The 12,604-nt window shown below is 34.4% G+C and overlaps 1 long non-coding RNA gene across 1 annotated transcript; it reads left to right on the forward strand.

Moving 5' to 3' along the window:
• The first annotated feature begins 6,525 nt into the window (after positions 1-6,525).
• Positions 6,526-8,439, forward strand: LOC132744201 (uncharacterized). Its single transcript, XR_009627669.1, has 3 exons — positions 6,526-7,256; positions 7,738-7,809; positions 8,412-8,439. It is a non-coding gene; the product is annotated as an uncharacterized LOC132744201 (long non-coding RNA).
• Positions 8,440-12,604: the final 4,165 nt, after the last annotated feature.

The following is a 12,604-nucleotide window of genomic DNA, read 5'->3' on the forward strand; positions in this document are numbered from 1 at the left end:
AGCATTTGTATTCCCGCTGTGAACCATGACGTAGACCTATGTTTTAGGTACTGTGTAACAGCAGATATCAAAGCCGCCCTGGTCTTATATTTCTTTCCAGCAAGCATTTTTTCAGTTCTGGAAATAAATAAAAGTCACAGGGGGCGAGGTCTGGGCTATAAGGTGGGTGAGACAACAATTGCCATTTGTAAGAGTTGATAACCTCCACTGTAGCTGCGGCGGAATGGTAGGGGCGTTATCGTGAAGAAGGATGACATTTTTCTGTGCTAACCTGGGGCGCATTTTCTTCAGCTTTTCTCTGAGATTTTTCAGAATTACTTCAGAATAGTACTTGGCGGTGACAGTGTCACCGGCCTCTCAGCTTCCGTATAAGGTTTGTAGGTTTGGGTAATGACAAAACTATTTCATAAGTTTATAATAGGGGTTTATTATATTTACTTTATCAATAAATATGACCAAGAATAAAACAAATCTGAAAATATAAAGAAAATAACATTATACAAACATAACATATAGAATTATTATTTGACAGATGACAGTTGTCAAAAATGTAAACAAACGAAACAATATGTAGGTGTGACGGTGCGTGACAGTTTGCTAACAAAACTCAAAATTGATTTCGTTAATACTATTACATCATATAATTATCAAACTTAAGATTTACAGTATATTTAGAGATATGTTAATAAAATACAAAAATCTAATTTACATGAATAAATATTTAATATATCCAGAGATATTTGGTATTTTAATTTGCACAATAAAAAGCGTATACAATTTGAAAACATGTTTGACTAGGAAAGTTAATTTTTGAAAAGTGTCAGTTGTATAAACAGATCAAAGATTAGTTCGAAGTAGATACTATTGAAAATATCGGGAAAAACTACGGAGTACAAGTCGGTTCACGATTTACAAATAAACAAAAACAACGGAATACATTTATGATATTTTTACCCTACGACATACTCCCCCTGCTTCGGAAATGGCGTCTCGACATTTATTACGCGAAATGAATTATAGCATTTTGCATTAATAAAAACAACGGATAGATTAAAAAAATATATATAATACAATACGAGGAAATATCAATCATATATATATAAATGGTTACATCAACAAGGCTCAGGAAATATAACGCAACTGTGTGTCAGGTAATGTAATTTCAGTAATTGAATAGTATTTCTTCATTTAATTTTGAAATGCTGTTTTTGAAGATATAAAGTTCAAACAAAGTCAACTTAATCATCATGATTACTTTTTCTCATCTTTGCTAGGTCTGCAGTTTTGCGTGATGAATTTCAGAATAACTTTATTGAGTTGATATCATGTTCATATAACATTCACACATTCATCTTGATGTACCTTTAGAAAACTAAGTTCTTGTCCTGTACTTATTCAGGCTAGATTTCAATAATGTATGTATTAAATGGTCTGTGACAATTTATGTTATAGTTTGTACTCAGCGATGTTTATATCAAGTAAACAATGGTTTGGATTGGTTAAGTAGCAATAAGTGTCTTAAACTTGCAGTACCCATACAGCATTACATATTTTTCACACCTTTATCTGACAGTAATCACATTCTCATTTAGCGACTTTAGTTTTAGTTGTGAAGATATGACGTGTAATTGTGTTAAACACAAAAGATCAACTCTGTTAGGCCGAAAATTTATGACCACTGGTTGCGTCAGACATAGGTCGCTTAGCACAACAATTTAGTTAGTGAAATAGTTTGGGGGGAATTTACAGTGGTCGTTAAAAGCAAGTGGTCGCTTAGGACACGTGGTCACTAGCACAAGATTTACTGTACTTAAAAAAAACTTCTTCTCAGATTTACCACTAGACAAGTAATGCTGAAACTTCTAGGGATATTCCTGGTATTGGTCTTTACAAAGTGAGTTCAAACAATTCAGTCCCATGTAGAATTTTGGATGCCATGGTAACAAATATGAAATCCTAAAAACGTCTGCTTGTGAGAAACAGTATGGCCTAGAGCTTTCGTATTTTGCATGTTGCATAACCTTATTGTCATCTACCAATTTTGTTCAAATATGTTGCTGGGGTAGAAAATTGCTCTGGTCAGGGGTTACCGTTTTAAATTGGATCAAAATAAAGGGAATTAGAAAAAAGGGCCCCCAAAAGGGGCATTTTTTGGCAGGGGAGAAAAGGTATTTTGTCTGAAAATTGGGGATCGTGAACCCCTTTTAAAGAGTCTTTAAATCTGGGCCCCAAATTAAAATCTTCAAACGGGAAACAAAGGGGGGGCCCGGGGAATTTTAAAAAGGGCCCTTTTTTCATAACCTTTTTTTGGGGGAAGAAATGGCCGCTATTTTTTTTTTAAAAATTTTTGGGGAATGGATCATATAAAAAAATTAAAAGGTACATACAATATATAAAATTTAAAAACAGGGCAAATAATTTTTTGGAAAGTAAAAACAAAAAAAAATCCCCAAATTCATTCTTTTTTTAACCAACGTTTTTCTTCATATAATCATCCTATTTCCCATGGGGTTCCTTTGTTTTCAAAAAATAAAACACGGGTACAATACTAAAATTTTGGATAGAAAGCCCAAATTAAAATTTTGGGAAATTACTTTTTCCTTTTCAAAAAGGAATACAAGCACTTTTTCTAGCATTCACGATCTTTACTTCCCTTTAACATTAATACAGGGACCGGATTTTTGCCCAGATTAAAAATTAAAAATTTTTATAAAAACCTCAATTTTTTAAAAATTTGTATTTAAGTTCCCAAAAACCCGCCCTTGAAGCGGGCATGTCGAAACTGGCCGCAGGGCCCGATATAAAAAATGAAAAAAACCTTTTTTAAAAGCAAAAGCGATACTTTTTAAATTCTTTTCCGGTTAAAATTTTATAAAATTAACAAAAAAATTTAAAATTTAAAATGACTGACTAATTTTTCCTTTATCTGTCAAAAAAAAAAAATTTAAATATAAAAAAAACCCCCCGGGCCAACTTGATGTTGAAAATTTTACAATTAATGAAAATTTTTTTAAACCCCAAAAAGACAATAACTAGAAAGAAAACAAAATTACGGCAGTATGGCCTAATTCACAAATTTGGGAAAATATTTTTCAAAATTTAATTTCAGATAATCTTTCAAATTTTTGCAAAACAGAAAAAGAAAAAAATTTTTTTGGAAAACCCTTTTGCCCAACAAAAAACCCCCAAACCTTTTAAACAGACAAACCCGCCCGCGGAAAAATTTTTTAGCGACCGGGCCGGGGTCAGCGGGTGACCGTTTCCCGGCATTTTTTAAAGTTTTTCGCCCGGGGGGAAACAAATACCGCTGCCCAGGGGTGACCCTACGGAAATTCCCCAGCGCAAGTTTAAACTGAAAAATTAAATCCCAAAATTTTGTTTTTTTGTTTTTTTGGGTTAAAAAGGGCCTAATATTGCCCCCAATAATAACAAAAACTTTTTAAAATTTAATATAACCCCTTAAGAAGGGGCATTTTAAGTATCACCTGTAAAAAAATACGTCCCCCTAGGTTTTCTCATGAGGGTTATTCCCCTCCTAAAAACGCTCCCCTTTTTTAAAAACACACACCTTGTTTGAGGGCCAGATTTCCTGAGAAAAGGGCCCCTGAAAGTAAAAATTAAAGATTTTTTAATGCTTTGACCCTTGGCACACTCGCAGATTTTTCCCATCTCTTTTTAAAAAAAATTTCCCAATTTGATTTTTAAATTTGACTAGTTATAGTTTAAAAATTTCCCCATACTTTTTTTGGTTTTTGGGGTTTGGGTTTCTCAGCCCCTTAAAACCCTTCCCCTTAACCCCCTGTTTCCCCCTCAAAAAAAAAACCCCTTTTGACCGCAAATGTTGTTTACACTGTAAAACCGAATAAATTATTGGGGAAATCGAACTTACTTTGCTGAGGCCCTTTATTCAAAAAAATTTTGTTATGTTGGGTAGGGGAAAATTAGATCCCTGGGAGACCGAGGGGTTATCAAATCTTGGGGGGCCCAAACCCCAACATTCCAAAAAATTTTACAGAACAGGATTGTATGGGAAGGGCCAAAGGTTCAAAAAAAAAAAAACAAGAATCAAAAAGGGAAAGGGGGCGTTAAATGAACGAAACCCCCAATGACCCAGAACAAGAACCAAGGGCAAGGACCCAGGGGCCCCCAAACAAAAAAGGGACGGGGCAACGAGACTACTTAGGGCGAAAGATAAAGGAGAACTTTCGAAATATCAGGGGGGGGTTTACAATAAAAATGTAAAGGGAAAAAAACACCCTTACTGCTCGGAATACCTTTTTGTTCATTAAAAAATTTGGTTAAAAAGTCAGTAAAATTTGTAACAAAAGCCTTTTAAAACCCCTTTTTAAGCCCCTATTTCTGTATTTTTAAATTTCAGCATTATTTGGGGAATGCGGATGCCTATTAGAGGTTTTTCCCCCCGGGAATTTGATCAGCAACTACTTGCCTAATATATAGAAAGAAAGAATAATTTCAGTGAAGCAAATGAATCATAACTTTTTTAAAAACTTTAAAACCTTAATTTTAAACATTTATTTTTTTGAGTAAATTTGGGGAAATCGCTAGTACCCATACCTATTGATTTTTTAAACGTTTTTTTACTTAAGTTTTTCGTTCTTTTTCTCCCGGCTTGAAATTTTTGAAAACTTGGTTTTTTATTAAAACTTGTGAAAATAATTTTTTTAATTTTTTTTGTAAAATTTAAAAAATATGTGGTCTGAAAAGGCGACACAGGGGGTTACTCAGCATTGGTGAAATTGTTTGGCGGATTTTTCTTGGCATTTTTTATTCAACCAAAAATTATTAATTTTATCAGAAAAGGCGAGTCGGATTTTAAAAAATTTCCTTTGAAAAGAAAGAGCCTTTTTAAATGTTCTTTTGGGAAAAGTCGAAACTAGCGATGCGAGACCCGGCCGCTGGGTTTTTGAAAAAAAACATTAAATAGATCTAAATTTAGAATTGCCCCCTTCCCACAGGGTTTCACAATGGGGCTTTTGACGGCCCTTTTCATTTTAAATAACAGGTAAGCGAATACTTTCCCACTGATCATTTGCACCCAAAGGGAAAAAGCCCAATTAATGAGTAAAGTTTAAAACAAAGGGCCCCGTAATATCGGGGAAAATTTTTGCTGAATGAATTCAGAACGCTAGGGAAAGAAAAAAAACCCGCCCAAATTAAATTAAATTTTTTTTTTTAATACAGTTAATGGCTTTTTTTAAAAATTGATCCTTGTTCACAATGTGAAAAAACCCCTTTGCTCAGAAGGGAAATTTTTGCACAGATTCAAATTTTTAGATTTTTTTTACCTCACCAAATTAAAAAATTGAAAATAAAAAGAATTTTTAAATTTGTATCTTTTCAGCTGAGGGAAAATCTGCAGCAAAAACCTGATTCTGCACATTAAGGGATTTTAAATTTGGCTCCACAACAAAAATCCAACAAAAAGTCTAATCAATTTTAAATCCCTTTCTTTTTTATAAATGGGGCAAAAATTTCGCCAGAAGTACCCAATTTGGAAAGATTTTTTTTAAAGGGGGGTCTGAAATACAAAACCTTGAAAAATAGTCCACCCCTTTAGTTTAAGTTTTCCGTGTAAATTTTTACTCTTGAACGTTTCAATTTCCCTTAAAACCCATGATTTGTCGCTTTTGGGGGTAGATCGTTAATAATTTATTTTCATTATACCCCCAAAACCCAAATTTTTGGGGGGGTTATAGGAGTCAGCTTGTCGGGGGTCGGCCCCTGGGTGGGTCCATTTCAGGGTTTCCGGACGATAACTTAAAACCCAAAAGGAAAATGGGGGAAAAACTTTTTTAAAAACCCCCAAACCCCCTTGGTTTTTTTAAAATAAAGAAAACCCCCCTTGCATGAATACCTGGGTTTTGGTTTTGGGTTTGGGAAAACCCCCCGGGGGTCAAAAAAGGGGTTCACCTTTTACAAAAAATAGAAAAACCTTTCCGGACGATAACAGTTTGGAAAAGGTACGGGAAAATGGAACGTTTGGATATCCCGTAAATCCCCATTTAGTAAAAAACTATTTAAACTTAAAAACTGGAAAAAAAAGTGACCCCTGGGAACTTTTTAATTTCACAACAAAAAAACCAAAGAAAAAAGCCTGTAAAAAGACGGTCCTAAATTTTCTCAAACACTTTATAGTGTTGGCATCAAATGATCCCCGAAGGCCCAGAAATATAACAACACTGAAGTAAAGTACGGGGCAACTTTTACGGTTTGCCACACGGCACTTGGGACCACTGCTGTTGTGATGTACAAATTCCGGAAACAAAGTGATCCTCGGGAAGCATTAATCGACAACAAAAGAACATAAGAAACTGCAGACTCGGTTTTGGGATTGAGTCGGGTACATAAGTCAACTTCAAAGTATTCTTCACACCAAAACTTATTTTTCAAAAGGTCATGGCTGACTTTGTGGGGGTAATGAAATCACCCTTCAGTGATAGCTCTAGTTTTACTCAAAGCTACCCATGATTTTGAACTGTTTAAATTGAGGAATTCAATTGAAGGACCTGTGATAAAATAAAATGTCAAAATGTTTTGAGTGTCCATGGCAATAAATGACTAACATAATTGTTTGTTACACTCTTAACATGTGATTTCAGAATGGGGGCAGTGGAGACAAGAGGTGTGATTATTTTGCGCAAGCGCAATTAACTAAAAGTTGTCTTTTTCAATATGACGATCCATTTCTTACAGTTCAAAATAGAACATTTTACAGACATAAATGGTTAAAAATTTTGAATTTTCTTAGGCACTGATTGGCTAAAAATATAGGTTGACTTCTTATCTTATTTCATTATATTTATTGCTTTAAAAAAATATTAGTGATAGAAAATTTCATAATTACAAACATAAAGTACATAATTTCATCAATTACAAATATTTGATGGTGAAAATCATTAAAATTGCCTTTAAACAAATCAACTTAATGCTTACAATTGCCTTGTATCTCATGAAATAGAGTATATGTACTTCTGTTTACATATAATATATTTGATATTTTTGTAAACTCCTCAATCACAACTGTTAACATTTTCTCTATTTGAATTCCTTTGATTTTTTAGACCTCAACATTGAAGATGTTATAGAAGAGAATGATGATAATGATGAAGTTGACACTGAAGAATCATGTTTGGACAGACATTTAGCAAGTGTTCAACAACATAATGATTCAGTCAGTCAGACAAATAAACCTGAACAAAATGATGATTTAGTCATTCAGAAAAATAAACCTGCAGGTATATCAAACATTCTTGTGATGTATAGATTCTTGTTTCCTTCTGTATTATGAGAAGTTTAGGAATCTTTTTCAAATGCTTTGAAGTTGCCACAATTTGATTCTTTTCTTTTGAACATGGTTTTGTTTTTGTTCTGTCTTTAAGTTGGACATGTTGCCCTCTGGCATATTTTTTAAAACAATAATTGATTTATTATCAAGTCTCACATTGAAGTGTCACTCATGGTGTATCAAGTGGTCTTTTGGAGAATGCTGTTCTATGGAGTAGACGCTCCTGAGTTTGCCATTAGTCATGGCCAGCTTTACATTTTTATTCAAATTGGACAATGATTATTTTTTCCATTAATGAGGTATGAGGAGAAGCTACTGACCATGTTGAAGGGTAGGCGAGTACTAGTTAGGAATAACGGTCTGTTATGTAAAGTATGCTGGCTGTTGTTAAATGGTGGTAAAGCCAATAAAAAGATTTAATTCCTTTTCAGATATGGAGTGTAATAATGAATCAGATTATGATGATGACATTGTATATGCTACAAAAAGAAAAAAATTGCGAGGTAGGTTTTTTATGTCCCTTTTTAGCTTTTTAACACTCATGGAGAACTCATTATGAATAATAAATCTTTCATAAATGTGATGACTAGTCTTATTGAACAGATGATTGGTATTATGTTAGAGGTCTTAAGCTTACAGATCTTGGCCAGGGTGCACGTTAAAATCATCTCAGCTAGAGTACATTTAGGCCTCTGTCTTATTACTGCCTTGTATAAAATAGCCTGTATAAGTATGTCTCATTTGTTCCAGTCACTGGTGTGGCTGAATGTAAGGCTGGCTTGACTACAGTATGTTCACTATATGTACAATGTACGAGGCATATGGTGGAATTATATGTAAGTATAGGGATCCAGGAAAGCTGTGTTTGTGTTGATGTGGTGTTAAACGTAAAAAGATCTGTATGTTAAGAGTCTCAAAAACCTTGTCCGAGGAGTCTCAAGTAATTGGATGATAGAATGATAATATTGTCCTGTGAAGGTGATCCATTCATTGTTTAAGATACTGGATTCACAACACTTCTCACTTGTGTATAAGTGTTCCTTTAAAACATTTTCCTTCTACATAGGAAGTCATCTTTGTATTTATTTAAGCCTTATTTTTTCAGTGTTGGATAGTTCTTCAGATGAAGAAGAATCCCTTCAATTTTGTAGTAAATTTTCCAAAACCTATTTTTAAAAAAAGGAAATGTGTGGGAAAGTGTTTTAAATTTAATTTTAAAAAGGGGCCCGGGGTTGGGTTTTTTTGGGGAAATTTGGGGGGTTAAAAATAAGGGATTTAAATTTTTATTTAAATTACCCCAAAATTGGGGGGGGGGGAAAAATCCCCAAAACTAAAGCCCCATGCCTTGCCCAAGCATTTTTTAAAAAAAAATATTCAAATAGAGTTTTTACCCAGATGACTTTGGTTTAAAAAAAAATTCTATTGGTTTGGTTTTAACATTGGTTTTATTTTACTGATATTTTTATGGCTGTTATTTACCAAAAGTGGTTAAAACTGAAGTTACCCCCTTTAAAACAACAAAAAAGGCTCTAACAATGTATGTGATTACTTACTCACAAAATGATTTTTTCTTTTATTTAAATTTAGGTCGTCAACAGGACAGGGGGAAAAAAGATTAGATTGTTTGCAGAAGTACTCATATCTCATTTATTTGAAAAAAGACTGTACCCATCATCGGCATCTATACAGGCCTCTTTTAGAGACAAAGGCTTAAATTAAAAACAAGGACAGACTGTTTTGACCCTGTGAAAGCAAAACTTCAAAACTTGATGAAAAAAAAAAAATGAATAAATAAGTTAATCCTTCCCTTTGTTTATCCCTTTTCTCAATACATGAGAATGTTTTGCTCCTTTTAAAATTTTCGTTAGGTCCCTGAAAAAAGTAATATATAGTTCACTTTTAGCTAATCTGAAGCATATGATTAAAAGTAAGCTAGGTTGTAAATTGCCATGGTCTTTAGTATTTGAGAAAGCATCTCATAAACCACTGAACCAAAGTTCATTACATGTTATGATTCATATAACTTCTGTAGGGTCTAAACTGTCACAGTGTCGTTTACAAATAAAACACTGTGTTACCGAGGAAGCTTTAAAGCAGTGGCTTATGCTTCTTTTGACCCAAAGCGGCTCCACACAAACATTCATTTATGTGAACTTAGACTTGTATTTTAAGATAATTCAAAAATATTTAAAATATAATAAACTGCAATGCCTAGGGTTAATGTTTGGTATGATGCATTATCTTGTTGTCTGCTACCAAGTTTGCTAAAAATGTCTGAAAGACCAGTATTTGCTCTGAGCCACGGATCAAAATTTTCACATTTAGTTTTTGTCTTCTTTCAAAACATGTAAGGCCTAGGATGGTCCTCGGACCTAGTCCCAGTTTCATATCTATGTTTTGGCTCTGGTGAGTGACCTATGGGGGCCATGGGCCCTCTTTTTATTTTTCTGTGCTTAATAATTGCAACCAAGACAAACTATTGAGGTGTTTTTGCAAGAGGCAAAGACCACTGAAAATGAATTAATTATTGAATAGAAAAAGACATTTTGTGTGCATTTGTGTTATTATACGACTGTCGAAGGAAGGGCTGTATTATTGTATTTTTTCACACCTCTGTGTCAAAGAATATATTCATTTAGCTTTCATGACGAGGTCATGATGTTCATCCTGAAGTGCTCATTTATACATGTATTTTTATACCCCCGCACAACAAAGTTGTAAGGGGGGTATACTGGAATCAGCTTGTCCGGCCGGCCGGCCGTCCGTCATTTTTTTCTTGTCCACCCAATAACTTAAGATTCCTATGACCCACAGTCTTCATATTTGGCATGGTGGTTAGTCATGATTAGTAGATGACCCCTATTGATTTTGAGGTCACCAGGTTAAAGGTCAAGGTCACAGGGGCCTTGACTTTAAAAAGCTTGTCCACCCAATAGCTTACGATTCCTATGACCCACTGTCTCCATATTTGGCATGGTGGTTAGTCATGATTATTAGATGACCCCTATTGATTTTAAGGTCACCAGGTCAAAGGTCAAGGTCACAGGGGCCTCGACTTTAAAAAGCTTGTCCGCCCAATAACTTAAGATTCCTATAACCCACTGTCTTCATATTTGGCATGGTGGTTAGTCATGATTAGTAGATGACCCCTATAGATTTTGAGGTCACCAGGTCAAAGGTCAAGGCCACAGGGGCCTTGACTTCAAAAAGCTTGTCTGCCCAATAACTTACTATTCCTACAACCCACAGTCTTCATATTAGGCATGGTGGTTAGTCATGATTAGTAGATGACCCCTATTGATTTTGAGGTCACCAGGTCAAAGGTCAAGGTCACAGGGGCCTCGACTTTAAAAAGCTTGTCCGCCCAATAACTAGTTTCCTATGACCCACTGTCTTCATATTTGGCATGGTGGTGAGTTATGATAAGTAGATGACCCTTATTGAATTTGAGGTCAAGGTCACAGGGGCCTTGACTTGAAAAAGCTTGTCCGCCCAATAACTTAAGATTCCTATGACCCACAGTCTTCATATTTGGTACTAATGTTGGTTTCACAACAGTACTTGCAAAGATTTCAGCAATCTATTACATTACTATCATTTCCAACCATGTTTCAACACTCCAACCCATAGGAAAGGAGGAGTTATTGACAACATTTATGTAAACTTTGATCCAGTAGGAACAAGCATTTGATAGTATTGCGGGCAATACAGTAGTCCCCTACCGGTCCCTCAAAAAGTTCTTTAATTGTCATACACTCCTGTGTATTGCCATTTATAATGAATTTGAGGATGAAGTCTGTATTTGAAAATATCGACCACAAAACATAATAAAATAAGTTTGTCTATATCACAGTAATGTGTTAAGTTTCCATGCTTAGTAAGGAAATTATGTTTATACAACCTTGTCATATTATTACGATGTGGGATTTTAAAGTAAATCCTATAAGGAATGAAGAAGTTGGAGTGAAAATACCAGTTCAAAAAAATCTAAGTTCAAGGGGGACATAATTCTGGAAATAGTCTTGCTAGAGTATTTAACCTTCTCAAAAATGTCGAGTGATAATAAGAAACATATATATGAAGTTTGAAGTAGATACATTAGTTAATAAAGAAGTTATTTAAAAAAGACAACATTTTTTCCCCTAAAAAATCTAAGTTCAAAGGAGGTAATACTGATATTTTTTTGTGCTAGAGTTATAAACCTTGTCACATATGATGTGGTTGATGACCAGAAACTTATATTTAAAGTTTGAAGTAAACACCTTAAGAAATAAAGAACATATAGTGAAAAAGCTGAAAAATTTAAATCAGAAATCTTGAAATTCAGGCTATTTGTTGCCATAGCAACCAGAATTTTCAACATAAGAAGAAAAGAAAAAGATGTGCATAATCTCCAGACTGCCATCTACCCATATTTCAAGTTTCATAAAAACATTTTCAGTACTTTTTGAGTTATCACTGGATCCAGTTTATGTGTTAAATTTGCCATATTTTCAGACTATTTGTTGCCATAGCAACCAGAATTTTCAACATAGGAAGAAAAAAAAAGACGTGCATAATCTCCATACTGCCATCTATCCATATATCAAGTTTCATAAAAATATTTTCAGTACTTTTTGCGTTATCGCGGGATCCAGTTTTGTGGACTGACAGACTGACAGACAGACGGACAGACAGACGGACAGACAGACGGACAGACGGACGGAGGGTAAACCTAAAGTCCCCTCCGGTTAAACCGGTAGGGGACTAATAATTACTGATATGATACCAACCTATTAAAGTGACCACTTTGTACTTGGTGTAGCTATACCATTCCACCATTTTTAAACTGCAGTTTTCATTTACCTGTTATAATTTTATTCAAAGATCAATTGTGAGTATTAACCTTTCATTCTCCATCTACATTTTCACATTTGAAGCATATAATTATGTTCTCATATACTTATCATAAAACACCCCCAGGGCAAAGCTGCATGAAGGGGTGGGAATATTTAAGTCATGCAGTGGCAGTTTCAGTTTTAGGACAGTAGGTCAAAGGTAAAGGTCACTTTGATCTTTGCCACTAAAAACATTCTCCTTGAGCTCTAAATGGCCACTGTTGATTCTGACAAAGCGATATGCGGGGGTATTCAAGCCATAATAATGGCAGTTCTAGTTGTAGTTGTATGATTCATGTATTTTTTTAGCTCGCGTTATTCATAGGCTCTTATGATCTAGTAGAATCATTTGGGTGAAAAAGGTCTCTATAATACCCATATGTGTTAAAATATTGTTAATGCTCTTGCACTGTGTTTCATT

Source organism: Ruditapes philippinarum, unplaced genomic scaffold (genome assembly GCF_026571515.1).
Source record: "Ruditapes philippinarum isolate M1 unplaced genomic scaffold, ASM2657151v2 ctg8476_1_1_1_1, whole genome shotgun sequence".
NCBI lineage: Eukaryota > Metazoa > Mollusca > Bivalvia > Venerida > Veneridae > Ruditapes > Ruditapes philippinarum.